Source organism: Saimiri boliviensis, chromosome 6, assembly GCF_048565385.1.
Source record: "Saimiri boliviensis isolate mSaiBol1 chromosome 6, mSaiBol1.pri, whole genome shotgun sequence".
In the NCBI taxonomy this organism is placed as follows: domain Eukaryota; kingdom Metazoa; phylum Chordata; class Mammalia; order Primates; family Cebidae; genus Saimiri; species Saimiri boliviensis.
In genome coordinates, this window is record NC_133454.1 from 86,271,599 (window position 1) to 86,291,912 (window position 20,314).

General features: G+C 36.0%; 1 protein-coding gene across 4 annotated transcripts in view; it reads right to left on the minus strand.

Annotated features, from left to right (window-relative positions):
* Window positions 1-20,314, minus strand: part of SOX6 (SRY-box transcription factor 6) — a 785,339-nt gene that overhangs the window by 663,749 nt on the left and 101,276 nt on the right. For 3 of the 4 annotated variants that reach the window (XM_074401148.1, XM_074401147.1, XM_074401149.1), the window contains one exon: window positions 955-1,134. The gene's annotated coding sequence lies outside the window, so the exon portion shown is untranslated. Of the gene's footprint in view, window positions 1-954; window positions 1,135-1,715; window positions 2,134-20,314 lie in introns of those variants that run through there. The other variant, XM_074401153.1, reaches the window with a different exon arrangement.

Below are 20,314 nucleotides of genomic sequence, written 5' to 3' on the forward strand. Positions count from 1 at the left end.
CTTTGGCCTCGCACCTACAGAGAAGAGGCGCGAACTCGCAAAAGGAAAGGCGCGCACGGTCCCTGGAGAGAGGTCCCCCTGAACTTGGGAAGTACAACGTAATTAATTCTGCTCGATAAGTTAATATTTAAAACACCCACGCAAAAATCATAACGGCTATTAAAACCTCGAATTCCCGCTTTGAAAGACTCCTTACACCATCCGGGCGGACAATTCAGACCTACGTGATTTCATATCGCTAACTTCTTTCAGGAAGGACTTCATTGCTACTGTATGAATTGGACAAGCATAAATGTCAATCACTCCCAAACACCGAGAACTTTTACTGAAACGAAGAATAAATGAGAGAGTGTAAAAGCCAGACGGGAAGAAGTTTAAAACTTTAAGTACAGTACGGAGAAGTTTTAGCAATTGGTTTCCTTAAACGGGGATAACAAACATACCAACACTCCAGCTGCCCATCGCACTTCATTTAAGTTTGAAGTAACCAAATAACCTGAACTCCCAAATAATAGTGCCCTTGGGACTCTGCCTCAAAGAGGTCGGAACTCGTGTTTCAGCCACAAAAGCAAAAAGCAAACTGAATAATGTCCTGAGTTCTTTAAGACGTCTTTTTGCAAAAGGACAAGGCATCGTCCCTCGACTTTAAATGGATAGAGAATAACATTAAATTTCATTTGAATCTGCGTGTCATTCTGTTAGGAAGATCACAGCGGTATCGACAGTAGCGGCAGAGCACCGCCACAAAGGAGGTGGGGAAAAAGTGGTAAAAATGCATGAACTTTTTTCCAAAGAAAAAGAAAGATAAATCAAAAATTAGTTTCACAGACATGCCTTTCCTAGCTTAGGAAAGTTAATTTTTAAATGCGCTTCTGCTGTCTAAGGTGCAAAGCCAGGCTAAGGGAGTGCGTGGCTGGAATCTGCATGCTGATAAGAGAAGGCTGATGTACTTACAGTGACAGAGGGCAGGCTGCGGGAGAAAAGCTGTTTGTGTTAGCCTGCGAGTTACCCAGGGCTGCAGTGAGAGCAGAAGGGAGGAGTGGGAGTGCCAGTCTGCGTACACCTTCACCGCGTCTCATTACATCTGCCAGCCTCTCTCTCCCTCTCTCTTTCATTTCCACATTCCCTTTGTTCCTGGGGAAAAAAAAAAAAAATCTACACGTCACATCAGAGTCCCCAGATGCAGTCTACACCAAAGAAAAAAAAATGAATAATTCAATCAAACTGTGCATAGTCTCTAAGGCAATAAATCTATTGCACTTAAAGAAACGAAGGGTAATTACCACCATAAAATTAGAATAAGGCCAAAGACCAGAGATGTCGCTGAGTCTCTGGATAAACTCCTCCGTAAATAAAGTTTCATTTATCTAATCCTTTTGGCATCTCAAATGGAAAGTCAAAGAAAGAATTTTAACTTATTTTAGAAGAGTATTCACTTCTTTTTAAACACATTGAAGTGGGTGGGGGGCGAGGGGGATGGCGATGAAGAAGGGAAGAGAAAGCCTGACGTTTACTACCTTGTTCAAAAAGCCCCCAAAGGCAGCGTAGACGGCACAGACACGAACTATGACAATGTGTGTCTGTGAAGCCTGTACAGGGTCCATTTCTCCCCCACGTCACCCTCCTCCATTCCCCTCTAATCAGAGGTGGATCACCCTCCACTCTCACCGCCACTGCAGCTCTGCACAAGGGCAGCTGGAAGCTGGGAACCTTACCTGCAGCACCAAAACCTAAGAGAAATCGCGCTTCCCTGACACCAACACCCCATGCCATCCCCACGCACTCTGCCAAAGTCCTGTAACCATCTACTTCTTCCATCTGCCTAAGAGAAACTGTAAACGGGATTTTCCCCCCACGACTGAATGGAAGCTCTGTACTGTACCGACTTCTGGATTTGCCCTGGGTTGAGTTTAGGGAATGTCTGGAAAGAAAAAAAAAAGGAGGAAAAAAGGAGGGGGGAAGCTCAAGCCTAGTCCAAGTTAGTCAGAAGGCGTTGTTAGGCAGGAAAGCGCCTACGGGAAAAACAGCTGGGATGCAGACGGGCTATGGAAATCTCAGTTCTAGGAACCGTGTCCTTTCCTCCCGGAGGTAAGATTGTGTGACTGCCGCACGTTTATTCTTTCGCTGTCTGTTTCTCTCTTCCCCACCCCCAACTACTCCTGCCACTCAGATCAGCCGGCATGCACTCTGGAGAAGGGCACAAGCACGGCTACGGGCTTTATGTTTCAGGTCTCTCCACTCATAAATTATGGGTGTCACTAAAACGAGATTAGCAAATCTACCGCTGGCGGCAGGGACCAGAGCCTCTCTGTCTTGCTAGTCGCGCACTCTGAGACATCTCGGGGAGCAGAATGATTCCGAAGCCCCAGCCCTCTGTGTCGCTCGGCCTGAGGGCTCAGGTGATGCAGGAGAGGCTTGCGGCGTCCCAAACGGGTTCGGCCAAGGGTTTCCACCCCATCGCCACTTCCCGCTGCCTCCACGAGCGCGCGAGGACACACAAGCACACGCATACTCACACAGAGACACACACAGAGAGAGAGAGAGACGCGCGCGCGCGTATTCTGAAATTCTACCGAACTCATCTAAACGGAAGTCCCTTTACAGTCAGTTCAGCCCGCTTTCGAGAGCATCGGGGAAACTAGACTGTTCCGTGGATGAACCGCGAGGGTGCCGGCGGTCAGGCTTGGCCGCGCTTTGTTGACGTGCCTCAGTCGCCACCTGGAGGTCGAGGGGAAGACTGCGCCCAGCTAGGGGCCGAGAGGCAAACCCAGCTGACACCGGCCCAGCAGCCTTGGAGACCTCCCGGGACCGCTTGAAAGAGAAGCAGACGGAGGGCGCCCTGTGGGCGAGCGTGCCCAGCTAGGCGCCGTCTGCACTCAGAGACTCGGGCTGAGAAGAGTGAGAGCTAAAACTTCCAACTAGATGAAACCAGGAGTCCGGAATCCGGCGAAGGCGAACTCTCCCAGCAAAGTACAAAGCTCCGGGCCAAAGCGTCTGTAAGCACCAAGACGGGCTGTGGCTCCGAAACTCCAAACACTAACTCCCAGTGGCAGAGGGTGGGGGCAGCTTCAAAGAGGCACACCAACTGCTCCGGTCCTGGCCAAAGACCGAGCTCTCTTCTGCAGTAACCTCGGCTCAGAGCTGACTCCGTACTCCCGGGGACTCATCTCCCGCTTCCTCTCCACCTTCGGGACAGGAGACAGACAAAGGGACTCAGGGACGCGGCCAGACCCAGGGTCACAAATGGAGGTCTCCGAGATCTGAATTGCGTGCACGAGAAGGACGTTCAGGCAGCCCCGCCGCCTGCTGCGAGAGCTAAGCATTTCCCAGCTCTATAGTCGCCCATTTTTCAGGAAATCAGTCCTTCTGAGTGTCTAGCAATGGATTAGGTAAAATGATAATGATTGTTATTAATTATATCAATACTTTTCTATCTTCCCATTCTAACACTATGGAAGCCTTTTTCGCTCACCGTTCTTCCTATGTTCACGCCTTGCACTAAAAGAATGCCAGGCTTAAGAACCTCCTAACTAAATCCTGAAATAACTTATTGTGGTTGTTCTTTGTTACTCCTGGTCACTGCCTGTAAGGCTTGGGGACATCTGTAAGGCCACACTGAAGGTCCTTCTCAGTGAACGGTGCCCCAAGGGTTCCTCAGTCATGTCCCTGCTACTTGGATGCATAGACATTGTTTATACTTTATAAATTGAGAAGAATTCTATTTATCTCAAGAAAAAGGGACACTAGGGAACTATTTTGTTTTATATGAGTGTAAATCAGCCCTGGCTGACTTCGCCTGAGCCATTCAGTATTTTGGTCAGCAATAAATATATAAATAATGGAATAAATTAAAATTTAAAAATATAGCCACAGCAACCCAGTGCTAATGGACAACAAGAAATGTCTTCTCCAAGAAAGCAAGCAACAGGCCCCCAAGCCAGACCCCACTCCCTGTTTCATGCTAGCCTATCAAATTAAAGTTGGATAGCTCTTCCATTTATGTGGAAAGCTGAATGTTATTGAGAACAGTGCTGAATTTTCCCAGGGAATCCCAATTATAGAAACACCTGTGCTAAGTAATGCTATTCTAATCCACTATGAAAACCTTAAGTATGTAATAGCCCTCAAATCATCTCATTTCTTAGTTGCAGTGGGGTGAGCCAACCTCATACAAGAACATTAGACTTGTACAATGTCCCGAGAGCCTTAACTCAGAGGGCTCTTGGTTTTACCATACATAATCCTGGCAGTTCATTTTATCTTAAATGGAAAATATATACACATGAAGTTTAATGTAACTGGCAGAAACTAAACCAGGGTAGGAATTAAACAAATCCAGTGACTACAAAACTAGGACACACAACACATATGCAGTCAGGAACTAATTCCATGATTTTTAATCAAAAATTCTACAACATAGGAGTTGTCACTATTCAGTCTATATATTCCACTTTACCATAAATAGAATATTAATGGCAAAATACAAGGAAATGAAAACACCATAAATAATGTGATTGAAACCATCACATTGTAAACTCCTACCAATTTACCAAAAAACACGTCAGCTATATTTTTAACAATATCAGACCTAATATTTTTAAAGTGCTATCTGAAAAATATATTTTTTTTAAGGTAATCATTGTTTTATTGCTTAAGGCAGCCAAAACTAACACTCTGAAACATCCAGATGAAGAGTGAAATTTCTATCACTTACCTGAATGTTTCTCTTACAATGATACATAGAATTTTGAAATTTTTTCTAACTAAAAGCGATCTAAATAATTACACAAGTAAGAATGATTATCACAACAAAACACAGAAAGGAAAAATATAAGGAAGGGTTATAGGATAATAACCACAGAAATAAACTTTTGTCACTAAAGTTCAAAGTAGCCCTCATGATAACATCCTTCTGAGATGCTATGTTATCTTTTCACCATCAAGTAATGTTAAAGCACGCGCATTCCTTCATACGTGCCTTTCTCTGTTTATAGACCCACTTGCCTCTTCCCAAATCTGAGGTTGGCCATTCACAGAGATGACCACCATTTCATTCATTATACATTTTAGCCAGCCTAGAAAAAATTTGGTAAATCAGTATAGATCCTTTCCAATACCTAATAAAAGACAAACAAGGAACACAAAAATAATGCTGTAAAACTTCCCACCAATAAATATGAAACAATAAAACAATAATTTACTGCTAGTCTTTAAAAATTTGATCATTTACCTCAGCAATTTTGTTTTATCATTTCTTAGCATTGTGTTTAAAACTGAATTTGACTAAATTCTCTAATTTTAAATTTTGTTACTTAAAAATCTTCTTTGAAATACCATAGTATTTTTTAAATTTCTAAATACAGGATTTCTTTTGTGTGCATATTTTTTTAACATTACAATCATATTGGAGACTTTTTGCTTGTTTTCCACAATTTTATTCACACTTAAATAGTTACCAAGTGCCTAGTATGTGTAAAACAAACAATTCAAAGTTTGTTAACTAAGGATTTATCTTGTTACTTTTATGATTTAATAAATATTAATTAAAAATCTATTGCATAGGGGAAGGAGAGCATTAGGACAAATACCTAATGCATGCTGAGCTTAAAACCCAGATGACAGGCTGATAGGTGCTGCAAACTATGTAACAAACCTGCACATTCAGCACGTGTATCTCAAAACTAAAGTAAAATAAAAATTAAAAAATTTGAAAAAAAATCTATTGCATATATACTTAAAATTAATGTTTATTAAGTATGCCAGCAGAAGCATTCTTTTCAATATTTGATAATTCCATATGATAATATTTCATTGTATTTGGCACGTTATTGAAATTACCTGTTATTTTTATTAATCAACAAATTGTATATATTTCTAAAAATAAGTTTTCTGACTTATCAAATGATATATCTGTAAAAAAAACCTTTATTTAAAACTAGGATGTATAGTTATAAGCCAACTCCAAATAGCATCTTTGACTTTTAAATCAATTCTAAAAGAAAACTCAAATTGTATTTCAAGTCAAAGTATTTAATATAATTGCTATGCAAAATTATTCCATAACTTGATAAGTTTTATGCATTTAGCATGTATCATAATGATACATATAAGATAGAGATGTTATCTTCCCAAATTCAAACAAACAAATGAAAGCTAAAAAATAAGTCAGTGTTCCCAAGTATCTGGATGTTTGCTAATATTTAAATAACTCACTGGGTTTTATTGAATTTTTACACTTTCATCAGAATGTTTTCTATGAGTTTGAATATATTACCTTTAAAATGGGGGAGTGGAGGAAAAAAACAATAGTGAGAATCTGCAACAATGATCATCCTCAGGTTCATTCGTGTCTGTTTAACATAATAACACATGAAAAGCTTCACTTATTCACACTTAAAGTTCTAGAATATTAGACTTCTAGGGGAAAATATTAAACTCAAAAGCTCAATACAAAACCCTCTTTTAATTGCACACAATATGTTATCAACCTACTTTCAAAGTTGATGAAGTTTAGTACTAAACTGAATATTAAGCAAGTAAGTGTTAACTATGTTCACTAGAATTAGCATATTTCAGATATTTTTAAGAGCATCAGCATCATGATATGGTTGTCATAGAAACTGCAACAATATGTCATTTCAATTAATTTTATATGCAGTGATAAGGCCTAGTTCTATATCACTTCAATACAAGTTTGAAAAGCAAAAACTGAAAAGCAGATATAAATAGTGAATAGTAAGTTTCCAATTTCTACCCAGTTAGAAATAGAACGTGAGCCTTTTAAAAAGAAAAATTCACAATGCATTCCAATAGCATGAAAAAGATAGCATTTTAATAAAGATTACAAAATATTTTAAAAGAGTACATTCTAAAGAAAAAGTTTTTACTAATAACCAACCACTTCTCTTAATATTCCATACTCTTGTTATTTAGGTCTATTAATAGGTAAGAAAAATTATTGGTTATTACATTACTTAATTATTAAATTATGGATGCTCTTTCTGTTCTCAAGAGATAGGTACATTTGCTTTTACATTATAAATTCAGAACAACTAGAGCAGAATTTTAATATTTTTAAAGTAATTATTGCAAGAGATCCTTTTCATTTAGAAGGAAATCACACTGTATTATTGCAAAAGCCTTCTTAGTATATCACTGCGAGAGACATTCCATTGACATTAATGGCTTGATTATTGGAACAGAAAAAGCCTATGAAAATAAAGCATATGTTTCCTAGAGAATAAGTATGGCTGAAGATTTGGAGCTCTATATTAATTTGTTATTTAGCTACCAAGTACCTAGTCTTTATGTTTTCTTTTATTGCACATTTCAATATGGAATATGCCCAAGAAAACTATGAACATGATTTGAAAAGACACATTATATTTAAGTCTATATTTATCATGCACCTTTTTAACATATAATATGGCCCATGTTGCCTATCTAATTACTACAAAGCAGTATCCTCAAAATATCTATTGAAATAGTATAATCTTAAAAGTAATTTTTAGAAAGTGGATGAATACTATGTGTGTATTTTTTTAATGAAGTCTAAAGGAACAATCTACAGAAGAAAAGATAAACATATGCAACTTATTCTCCTTGATAGGATTATGAGAATTCCAAAGAAGCATTTAAATTCCCAGTTTTCCTGACAATTAACAATGAAAAACAGATGTTTACAAAGCTGTTTCATATGCGGTCTTAAAGGACGATAAAAGATGGTTTGTGGATAGTAAGAAGGAAGAGCCAGATAACTGCTTGCCGGGTGTATATTTAAAAAGCATTTTCATTGGCTCAGTTATTGTTAATAGTGAAAGAAAACACTTTGTGCTGCACATACTGCATGACTGTGACTATAGAAAACTGCCATCATAAAGTCCTCAAAAACTCTTAAGATGTAATTTACAAAGATAATAATAACACAGAATTATTTCACTTCTCTGAATGCTACACATTTGCATACCAGGACTGTGTACAATATACTCATAATGCACATTCATAATAACAAGGACTTCTTAACTCTGTAACTACAGCATAAGATCTGTGCAGTAGACAATCCATCTTACCAAGTTTTACTTATTGGTGTGAAAGTGTTAGTCTCAGTAAGCCAGGTGTTAGCTGTTTACGAAATTGAAGACCACATTAACTACTACACCACAATTGTGAGAAAATACAATGATAAAACTGAAAATTTTGTGCTTTTGCAAGACAATAACAGTACTAGCTATCTAATATAATGTCAAATGAATATTTCAGGAGTTGGATGTGATCATGAGCCTATACTACCAAAAAAAAAAAAGACTAAAAATGAATGAAGTTTAATTGTCTTTGGTATTATTTATGAAACCAGGCACCAGGCTCTGTGCTTTTTAAAAAAATATTTAAGTTTTAAAATATTCATTTGGGTATTTTTCTTTACTCAAAATGATGAATCTTCTTTATGAGGCATTAATCTCCCGCCTATGGCCTAGTAACTGCGTATTTGGTATCCCCTAGAGAAACCAAATAAATTCTAATTTTGGTTATTGCCTATGATGTATTTTATTTTTATTCAGCAGGGAATAAGTATAGTCTAATAAATTACAGAAATATGTTGTTTCTATTGCCTAGATGAGTTATTTTCTAAATTTACTTCTGATACTTTTATATTAGTCTAAAAGGAAAAGATTTTTTTAAACAAAGAGAAGAACAATGAAGCAAGTGGTACAATATGTAACAGTACCTGGATTTGCACAAACTGAGCAAATATATCTAATTAGGAAAAATTTCTGAAATTACTAACACATTTACATATTCAAAATTAAAATTTCATTTACCATGAAAAAATGCAACGTGAAATAATTACTTGTCCTTACAATTTTTATTCAATATTCACCACTCATAGGCATTTATTTATGTGGATATTATTATTGAAATTGAATGTTTTTTGCTGTTAAGTTTGAACTATCTCTAAAATTATAATAATGAATAAAACATATTCATGTATTTGACTTTATTCAATTAAGAGTTTTTTAAATGTAAGCTGATTATAAAAATGAGCATTACAATTCATATTAAGACCATTATTACTTAAACATAAGGAGCGAAGAAACTACTTTGAACCAGCAACATTTTGGTCCTTGATATTATATTAGCTAAAAGATGGTTACAAATCACCAGTAGACTTCTATAATCCTACCTTTACAGCTCAGGTTTAATACACAACAAGGAGAAATTTGTAAAAGTACTTTGGTTTTCAAAATCAATACTAGTACAAAATCTCTTATGTAATATGTCTAAATTTTCAGTGGAATTCCCAGGTTTGCTTCTATTCTCTTTTTAAAATAGCTTTTTTTAGATTAACATTTTATCCATTAATGTTTAAGAAATAATTTGGCAAAGCCAATAAAAGATATAATATGAATTTTCATATGAATATATGTTATCTATCTGGACATGACAATAGAGGAAATTACAAGGACCTCCTGGATGGCAGGCAGTGAAACACATTATAATCATCAGCACTGAAAAACTCTACCTTATGTTGCCCCAGATGGACTCGAACTCCAGGGATCACTCCTACCTCAGCTTCCTGAGTAGCTCAGACTACAGGCCATGCCACCATGCCTGACTTGGAAAACTCTTTAAGTACAAGAAACACTCAAAGTTTTTGACAAAATCAAGTAATTACATTTAATATCAATAAAACAATATATATCTATGTAAGACAAGTGATCATATATAATTATTTTAACTTGTAGTCTTTTGACTCAGAATTTCTGCAATTTTGTGATTTTTCCAAATATAGCAATAGGAAAATGAAGTACCAACCCACCTTTCCTGGAATAAGGCCATATCAATTGGATCTAGGATAACAGGTATAGGGCCTGCTCTTTTTTAATTCATTAACCGTTTTTTTGCCATAATTTTATTTGAGCCGCTTCAGCTACCAACCAGCACAATTTTGTGGACTTGTTCTTATTTTAATATATTTCCTACTGTTTCACAAATTTCTTCTGTGCAGTTATTAAAAATACGATTTCCATTTTATCATTTGACAAATCTAAGCACTTGAAATGTGAACTTTCTCATTCTGCTTTCATTTGTGTGCCTATATTTGTAAGAGAATGGAGATTTAATTTTTTTTCTACCAAGATTAACAGTATTTGTAAACTTACATAAGAGGCGTGTTGTAATTAGCAAACTTGTTTTTGGTCTGTTTGTAACAATATTTCACAAGCAAAGTCATGCATACAACAGTTAACATTCACTACTCTACAGTTACACAAGGAGGGCTCATGAACTCCTTGTGGTGTTTGTATTTATTTTCTGATACCCTTAAGGTAAACCAAAAATCCTAAAATGAAAGAACTAAGAATGATTTATCTGTGCTACTTCCAAATGTGTAGGTGTGCATGCTAAGATATAAAAAGAGTAAGAAAAAAATATATGGTATTTACATTCCATGAGTGTACAGTTTGCAACCATTGCAAGTCATTCCAACAGTTGCATGGAATACATTGACTCGCATGGTCATTCAAATGTCACAAGAAAAACATACAACCTACAAGTAGTGGGAGTAATATCTCATTTTTCCTGAGAGTATAAGGTTGTACATGAAGATGAGCTAGAATATTAGATCATCTTAATAGTATAGTTTTATATTCATCGACTATGTATATGTAGATACTATGCTAAACAAGAGACTAGCATATAGTTTAATAAATGAACTATTAAAATTATGTATACAAATCATTCAATTGCAGAATTTTTTTCAGGTTTCCAAGTTTGTGGTGCCCTATAACATACCTATTAATAACCCTTCATTCTAAGTCATTCCTATCTCCTAACTACTGCTTCTACATTTACAATTGAGAAAATAAAAGCATTCCTCATAGCAGGCATCGTAAGAATGCCTATATGCAAAGACTCTCATGAAATTCTATCAGAAAGAGAGGCAGAAATCTTGATATTTCTTGTAGACTTAATGTCAAGTTATCTAATTTCACTTTTTTTTTTTTTTTTTTTTTTTGCTCAGGCCTGATTTCTTTTAAGTCCTAAGAATATACTTATTTTCACTTATTCGTTAAAATCAGTAAAAAAAAAAAAAAAAAAAAATTGCTAGGTCATCTTGTAAATGCTTTTTATTTTGAATTGATTTTACTTTTCTTGAAATAATGCTTGCAGAAAGCAAAACATTCAGTTTTATTAAAAAGCTTATATGGCAATGGACCTCTACCACACATTTTCCCACCCTCATTCGTAGGACCCAAAGGCAATAACTCTCAAGTATTTTAAATGTTACTTTGGGTATTTAGCTCCACATTTCTAAACAATGTGCTTATAAGTATATTTTAGCTATTGTATATTTACTCATTTATTTATTTCAATAGGTTTTTGGGAAACAGGTAGAGTTTGGTTCCATGAACAAGTTCTTTAGCAGTGATTTCTAAGATTTGGGAATACCCATCACCCAAGCAGTGTATGCTGTACCCAGTGTGTAATCTTTTAACCATCATCCTCTCCCACCCTTTCCCCTAAGTCCCCAGAGTCCATTGTATCATTTTTATGCCTTTGCCTTCTCATAGCTTAGTTCACACTTATGAGAACATACAATGTTTGGTTTTCCATTCCTGAGTTACTTCACTTACAATAATAGTCTCCAATTCCATCCAGCTTGCTGTGAATGCCATTATTTCATTCCTTTTTAAGGCTGAGTAGTATTCCATAATATATATACCACGATTTCTTTATCTACTTGTTGACTGATGGGTGTTTGGGCTGGTTCCATATTTTTGCAATGGTGAACTGTGCCGCTATAAACATGCATGTGCAAGTATCTTTTCATAAAATGACTTCTTTTCCTCTGGGTAGATACCCAGTAGTGGGATTGCTGGATCAAATGGTAGTTTCTTTTAGTTATTTAGGGAATCTCCACACTGTTTTCCATAGCAGTTGTACTAGTTTACATTCCCACCAGCAGTGTAAAATTGTTCCCTTTTCACCTCATCCATGCCAACATCTATTATTTTTTGGTTTTTTAATTATCGCCATTCCTAAAAAAGTAAGGTAATATTTCATTGAGGTTTTGGTTTTGATTTGCATTTCCCTGATCATTAGTGATATTGAGTTTTGTTTTTTTTTTTTCTTGAGACAGAGTCTCACTCTGTCACCCAGCCTGGAGTGCAGCAGCATGATCTTGGCTCACTGCAACCTCTGCCTCCCAGGTTCAAGTGATTCTCCCACCTCAGCCTCCCCAGTAGCTGGGATTACAGGTGTGCATCACCATGTCTGGCTAATTTCTGCATTTTTAGTAGAGATGGGCTTTCACCATGTTGGCCAGGCTGGTCTGGAATTCCTGACCTCAGGTGATCGACCCACCTCAGCCTCCCAAAGTGCTGGAATTACAGGCATGAGCCACCACTCCCAGCCATTGAGGATTTTTTAATATGTTTTTTGGCAATTTGTATGTCTTCTTTGGAGAACTGTCTATTCATGTTCTTGGCCCACTTTTTTATAAAACTTTTTTTCTTGCTAATTTGTTTGAGTTTCTTGTAGATTCTGGATATTAGTCCTTTGTCGGATGTATAGATTGTGAAGATTTTCTCCCATTTAGTGGGTTGTCTGTTTACTTGACTGATTGTTTCTTTGCTGTGCAGAAGCTTTTCACTTTAATTAAGTCCCATCTATTTATCTTTGTGTGGGGTTTTTTTTGTTTGTTTTTTGGTTTTTGGTTTTTTTTGCATTTGCTTTTAGTTTCTTGGTCATGAACTCTTTACATAAGCCAATGTCTAGAAGCGTTTTTCTGATGCCATCTTCTAGAATTTTTATGGATTCGGGTGTTAGATTTAAGTCTTTGATCCATCTTGAGTTTATTTTTGTATAAGGTTAGAGATGAGGATCCAAATGCATTCTTATACATGTGGCTTGCCAGTTATCCCAGCACCAATTATTGACTTGCCACGTCCATTTATATGAAGTCTCTATGTCTATATTGGTCTGTTTTTTGCCTTTGTATTCTAATTTATTTATCTATTTTATAAAACTCTACATCCATATAAACCCACTCTATCAACATATTGAAGGTTTCCATGATCCCAAAAAGATATCTCCTGCCCCTTCTCAGTCAATACCTACCCCTTCAGAGGCAATCATTATTGTGAATGCTATCACAATAGATTCACCTGGCCTATTCTTGTTCATTACAAATTCTTGTTCTTCATATAAATTCAGTATGTCCTCTTTCATATAGCTTTGTTTATCCAACAAAATGTTTTGAATTTCATCCATGCTGTCATGCATTTCAGTGAAAGATTAATTTTTATTTTTGAGTAGTATCCCATTCTGTGTATATAGGACCATTTATTTATCACCCTGCATTGATGAACATTTGAATTGTTTCCAGTTTTGGCTAATATGAATAAAAGTTCTATAAACATGCTTGTACAAATGTTTTTGTAAACATGTTTTCTTGGGTAAAATCTTAGAACCGAATTTCTAGATTTTAGTCAGATTTATGTTTAACTTTATAAGTTGCCAAACCAATTTCCAAAGTGGTCATATCATTTTATATTCCCACGAGCAATGTGTGAGAATTTCAATTGTCTCACATTTTACCTATATTTGATATTGTCCAGTTTGTTTGGTCAGTTTTTAAAAAGTATTAGCCATTCTAGAGAATGTGTTTTAGTTTGAATTCTCCAGATACTAATGGCATTGAGCACTTTATCATATATTTATTAGCCATTTGCATATAATGCTTTCTGAGATGCCTATTAAAGGTCTTTGATCTTTTTCTGGTGGGGGAGGGTTAATTGTCTAATTTTATTGAGTTACATAATTGCTTACAATTGTAAATACAAGACCTTTGTCAGACATGTTTTTGCAATATTTTCTACATAGCTGTGACATCCCTATTCATTCTCTTAACAATATATTTTGATGACTAGATGTTTTCAATTGTGATAAAGTCCACATTATTAATTTTTTTCTTTTATCATTGGTGCTTTCTAGGTTCTGTCTAAAAAAATAAATTCCATTATCTTGTATTAATGTTGCAAGACTGCAAAAATAGCCTCTTATGTTTTTATCTAGAGATTTTATAGTTTTAGCTTTTACATTAAAGTCCCTAGCCATCTTAAATTAATTTTTTGTATAGTGTGAAATATAGGTTTGGGTTTGAAATAATATGAAATCCATATATTGGTCTCTGCCCCCAGTTCCTGATACAGAGTTCCTAAAGCCCCATTGTAATTTCTTAACTGATAGGAGTGCTAGGAGCATCTTTTGTTCTGATACTTTATCTTTAACCTTGGTTCCTGACAACAGAGTTCCTAAACCACTTGAAGTTTCCTGTGTGATAGCAGCATCTTTTGTTCTAATAAGGTCACTCTTGATGGCATCCTGGATTGAGACTGCTCACCAGAAAGACCAAGCCATGATTATAAGCTTTGAAATTTTATTCCCTTCCGCCATCCTCTGGGGAAAAAGGAGGGGATACGGACTGAATTAGTAGTTCATCATGCCTATGTAGTGAAGTCCTCCCAAAAATCCCTAAAAGATTGGCTTTGGAGAACTTCCAGATTGGTAAACACATGGAGGTGCTGAGAGGGTGGCTATGTGAAGAGGGCATAGAAGCTCCACACTCCTTCCCTATGCATCTTTTCCATCTGGCTATTTCTAAGTTGTATCCTTTTATAATAAACCAGTAATCTAGTAAGCAAACTATTTTCCTGAGTGCTTTGAGCCATTCTAGAAAACTAATGGATCAAAAGATGGCATTGTGGGAACTTCTTATTTACAGCAGACTGGCAGAGAAACACAAATGACAATCTGGATTCACAACTTGTGTCTGAGGTGGTGGCAGTGTTGTGGTATTGAACTCTTAAGCTGTGGAAGCTGACATAATCTCTAGGTAGATCATCTCATAACTGAATTAAATGCTAGGACACATACTCAATGTCTGCCAAAAAGTGAAGAATTGCTTGGTGTGGGAAAAATTAATCCCACACATCTGGTGTCAGAAGTGAGGTATTCAGAGTAGACATAGAGTAGTGATCGAAATGGGAGTTTTACTTCCAACAGGCGAAGTTCTTTTTTTTTTTTTTCCCCATACAGATAGCCAGTTGTTCTGACAGCATTTTTTAGACTATCATTTTCTTTGGAATTGCTTTGGCACTTTGGTTGAAAATCAATTGAAAACATAAATGTGGATCTATTTCTGAACCCGCTATTCTGTTCCAGTTGCCTGTCTACACATAAATACTACAGTCTTGATTACCATAACATTACACTAAGTCTTGAAGTCAGAAAGTCTAAGTTCTCCAAATTTATTCTTTTGGTTGTTGTTATTTTAGGACACTTTCAATTGCATATGAATTTTAGAATCAGCTTGTCAACTTTTACCCCCCAAGAATGCCTGCTGGGATTTTTATTGAGATTTTATTTAATCTATAGATAAATTTTGAGGAAATTGATATTTAACACCACTCAGTCTTTCAGTCTGTGAAAATAGCATGTCTCTCCAGTTAGATCATCTTTAAATTATTTCAGTAATATTTTGTATATTCAATGCAGAGGTCTTAAACATATTTCATTAAATATATCCCTACATATTTTATGCCTGGATCTTATTATAAATAGTATTTTTTTAATTTATTTTTTCCAACTTTTATTTTGGATTCAGGAGATACACGTGCAGGTGTGTTACCTGCATATACTGCATGATGCTGAGGTTTTTGGTATGCATTATCCCATCACAGGCAGTTAACATAACATCCAATAGTTTTTCAACCCATTCCCACCTCCCTCCCTTCTCAGATTAGTAGTCCCAGTTTCTATTCCTGTAATATTTATGTACATATGCATTCAATATTTAGCCCCCAATTATTAGTGAGAACATGTGGCATTTGGTTTTCTGTTCCTGTGTTAATTTGCTTAGGATAATGACCTCCAGCTGCATCCACATTGCTGCAAAAGACATGATTTCATTCTCTTTTATGGTTGCATAGTATTCTATGTTGTACACATACCACATTTTCTTTATCCAGTCCACTGTTGATGGGCACCTAGATTGATTCCATGTCTTCGTTATTGTGAAGGGTGCTGCAATGAACATGCAAGTGCATGTGTCTTTTTGGTAGAATAATTTGTTTGCTTTTAGAAATACACCAACTAATAGGATAGCTGGGTTGAACAGTAGTTCTAAGTTCTTTGAGAACTCTCCAAACTGCTCTTCTCAATAACTGAACTAATTTACATTCCCACCAACAATATAAGCCTTGCCAGCATTTTTTTTTTCTAACTTAATAACAGCCATTCCGACTGGAAAGAGATGATATTTCATTGTAGTGTTTATTTGCATTTTTCCAATGATCAGTGATGTGGAACATTTTTTTATGTTTGTTGGCCCCTTGCATGCCTTCTTTTGTGAAGTGTCTGTTCATGTCTTTTGCCCATTTTTAATGGGGTTATTTGTGTTTTGCTTGTTCAATTGTTTAAGCTTCTTATGGATTCTGGATATTAGACATTTGTTAGATGCATAGTTTGTGAATATTTTCTCCCATTCTGTGCGTTGTCTGTTTACTCTGTTAATAATTTCTTTTGCATGCAGAAGCTCTTCAGTTTAATTGGGCCCCACTTTTCAATTTTTGTTTTTGTTGCAATTGCTTTTGAGAACTTAGTCATAAATTTTTTTATCAAGGCTGATGTCCAGAATGGTGTTTCCTAGGTTTTCTTTTAGGATTCTTGTAGTTTGAGATTTTATATTTAAATCTTTAATCCATCTTGAGTTAATTATTATATATGGTGAAAGGTACAGGTTCAGTTTCATTCTTCTGCATATGACTAGCCAACTCTCCCAGAATCATTTATTGAATAGGAATTCCTTTCCCCATTGCTTATTTTTGCCAGTTTTGTCAAAAATCAGATGGTTGTAGGTGTGTGGCCTTATTTCTGAGTTCTCTATTCTGTTCCATTGGTCTATGAATCTGTTTTTATGGCAGTAACATGCTGTTTTGGTTACTGTAGTCTTATAGTATGGTTGGAAGTCAAGTAATGTGATTCCTCCAGCTTTGTTCTTTTTCCTTAAGATCGCTTTGGCTATTTGGGCTCTTTTCTGGTTCCACATGAATTTTAGAATAGTCTTTTCTAGTTCTGTGAAAAATGACATTGGGGCTGAGCATGGTTACCATGTCTGTAATCCCAGAACTTTGGGAGGCTGAGATGGGTGGATCACTTGAAGTCAGGAGTTCAAGACCAGCCAAGCCAATATGTTGAAAACCCATCTCTCCTAAAAATACCAAAAAAAAATCGCTGTATAGTACACACCAGTAGTCACAACTACTCAGGAGGCTGAGGAAGAAGAATCTCTTGAACACAGGAGGCAGAGATTACAGTGAGCTGAGATCACACCACTGCACTCCAGTCTGGGCGACAGAGCAAGCCTCCATCTCAAAAAAAGAAAATGAAAAAGAAAAATGACATTGGTATTTTGATAGGGATTGCAATGAATCCGTAATTGGCTTTGAGGAGTATGGCAATTTTAACAATATTGATTCTTCCAACCCATAAGCATGAAATGTTTTTCCATGTGTTTGTGTCATCTATGATTTCTTTTACCAGTGTTTTGTATTTCTCCTTGTAGAGATCCTTCACCTCCTTGGTTAGATACATTCCTAGATATGACTACTGTAAGTGGGACTGCATTCTTCATTTGACTCTCAGTTTGAACATTATTGGTATATAGAGATGCTACTGATTTTTGTATGTTGATTTTGTATCCCGTAACTTTACTGAAGTCGTTTATCCGTTCCAGAAGCCTTCTGAAGAGTCTTCAGGATTTTCTAGGTATAGACTCATATCATCTGTGAAGAGAGTTTGACTTCTTTTCCTATTTGGTTGACTTTCATCTCTGTCTCTTGCCTGACTGGTCTGGCTAACACTTCCAGTACCATGTTGAATAGGAGTGGTGACAGTGGGCATTCTTGTGTTATTCCAGTTCTCAAGGGGAATGCTTCTAGTTTTTGCCCATTCAGCATGACATTGGCTGTGCTGTGTAATAGATGGGTCTTATTATTTTGAGATATATTCCTTTGATTCCTAGTTTCTTGAGAATTTTTATCTTAAAGCGATGTTGGATTTTATCAAAAGCTTTTACCACATCTATTGAGATGATAATATGTTTTTTGTTTTTAACTGTTTATGTGGTGAATCACATTTATTAACTTGTGTATGTTAAACAAACCTTGCATTTGAGGAATGAAACCTGCATTATCATGGTGAATTAACTTTTTGATGTACTGTTGGGTTGAGTCTGCTGTTATTTTCTTGAAGACTTTTGTGTCTATATTCACCAGAAATATTAGCTCATTGTTTTCTTTTTGCACTGTGCCTTTGCCAGGTTTTGGTATCAGGGGGATTCCAGCCTGGTACCATTCATAGAATGAGGTAGGAAGGAGTCCTTCCCCCTCATTTTTCTCAATTTTGGGGAATAGTTTTAGTCGAATTGGTACCAGATCTTCTTTGCTCATATGGTAGAATTTGGCTGTGAATCCATCCATCCTGGGGCTTTTTTTTTTTTTTTTTTTTAGACTTCTTATTACTGATTCTAATTCAGAAGTCAGGTCTTGGTCTATTCAGGGTTCCAATTGCTTCCTTATTCAATCATGGGAGGTTGTGTGCTTCTGGTAATTTAACAATTTTCTCTAGATTTTATAGTTTGTGTGCATAGAGGTGTTCATAATATTCTCCATGGATATTTTGTATTTCTGTGGGATCAACTGTAATGTCACCTTTTGTCATTTCTGATGGTGTTTATTTGGATCTTCTCTCTTTTTTCTCTGTTAATCTAGCTAATGGTCTATCGATTTTATTTATCTTTTCAAATAACCAGCTTTTAGTTTGTTGATTCTTTGTATGGATTTTGGGGTCTCAATTCCATTCAGTTCCACTCAGATTTTAATTATTTCTTTTCTTCTGTTAGCTTTGGGGTTCATTTGTTCTTATTTTTCTAGTTCTTCTAGGTGTAACGTTAGATCATTAATTTGAGATCTTGCTAAATTTTTGAGGTAGGCAATTAGCACTATAAACTTTCCTCTTAACATTGCTTTTTCTGCATCCCAGAGATTTTGGTATGTTGTGCCTCTGTTTTCATTTACTTCAAATAATTTGTTTATTTCTGCCTTAATTTCATTGTTTACCCAAAAGTCGTTCAGGTGTACATTGTTTCATTTATTTATAAGTGTGTGCTTTTGAAGGACCTTTTGGTATTCATTTCTATTTTTATTCCATTGTGGTCTGAGAGTATGATTGGTATAATTTTGAATTTTTTTTTAATTTATTGAGACTTGATTTATGGTCAAGCATGTGTTTGATCTTGGAGTATGTTCTACATGCAGATGAGAAGAATATATATTCTGGTTGATGCGTGGAGTATTCTGTAGATGCCTATTAGGTCCAATGGACCAAGCAACAAGTTTAAGTCTAAAATTTCTTAGTTTTCTGCCTCAATGCCCTGTCTAATGCTGACAGTTGGGATGCTGAAGTTCCCCATTATTATTGTGTAACTGTCTAAGTCTTTTTGTAGGTCTAGAAGTATTTGTTCTACAAATCTGAGTGCTCCACTGTTGAATGTGTGTGTATGTATGTAGGATAGTTAAGACTTGTTTTTGAATTGAACCCTTTATCATTATGTAATGCCTTTATTTGTCCTTTTTTACTATTGTTGGCCTAAAGTCTGTTTTATCTGATGTAAGAATAGTGACCTCTGCTCTTTTTTTTTTTTTTTTTTTTTTCCATTTTCATGACACATCTTTCTCTAACCCTCTACTTAGAGTCTATGGATGTTGTTATGTATGAGATGGGTGTCTTCAAGACAGCAGACAAATGAGTCTTGTGTTTCAATCCAAACTTTCCACTCTGTACCTTTTAAGTGGAGCATTTAAAGTATTTACATTCAAGGCTAATATTGATATGTGAGGTTTTGATCCTATCATGAGGTTGTTAGTTGGTTGCTTTGTAGTTTCTATTGTGTGGTTGCTTTATAAGGTCTTTGGGCTATGAACTTAAGTGTGTTTTGCTGGTAGATGGTATCATTCTTTTGTATCTATGTTTGGAACTCCCTTAAAAATCTCTTTTAAGGCTAGTCTAATGGTAACAAATTCACTTAGTGTTAGCTTGTCTAGAAAATATTTTTTATTTCTCCTTTGTTTATGAATCTTCCTTGCAGGATATGAAGTTTTTGGTTGGAATTTCTTTCCTTTAAAAAATGCTAAAAATAGGCCCCCAAACTCTCCTGGCTTGTGAGGTTTCTACTGAAAAGTCCACTATTAGC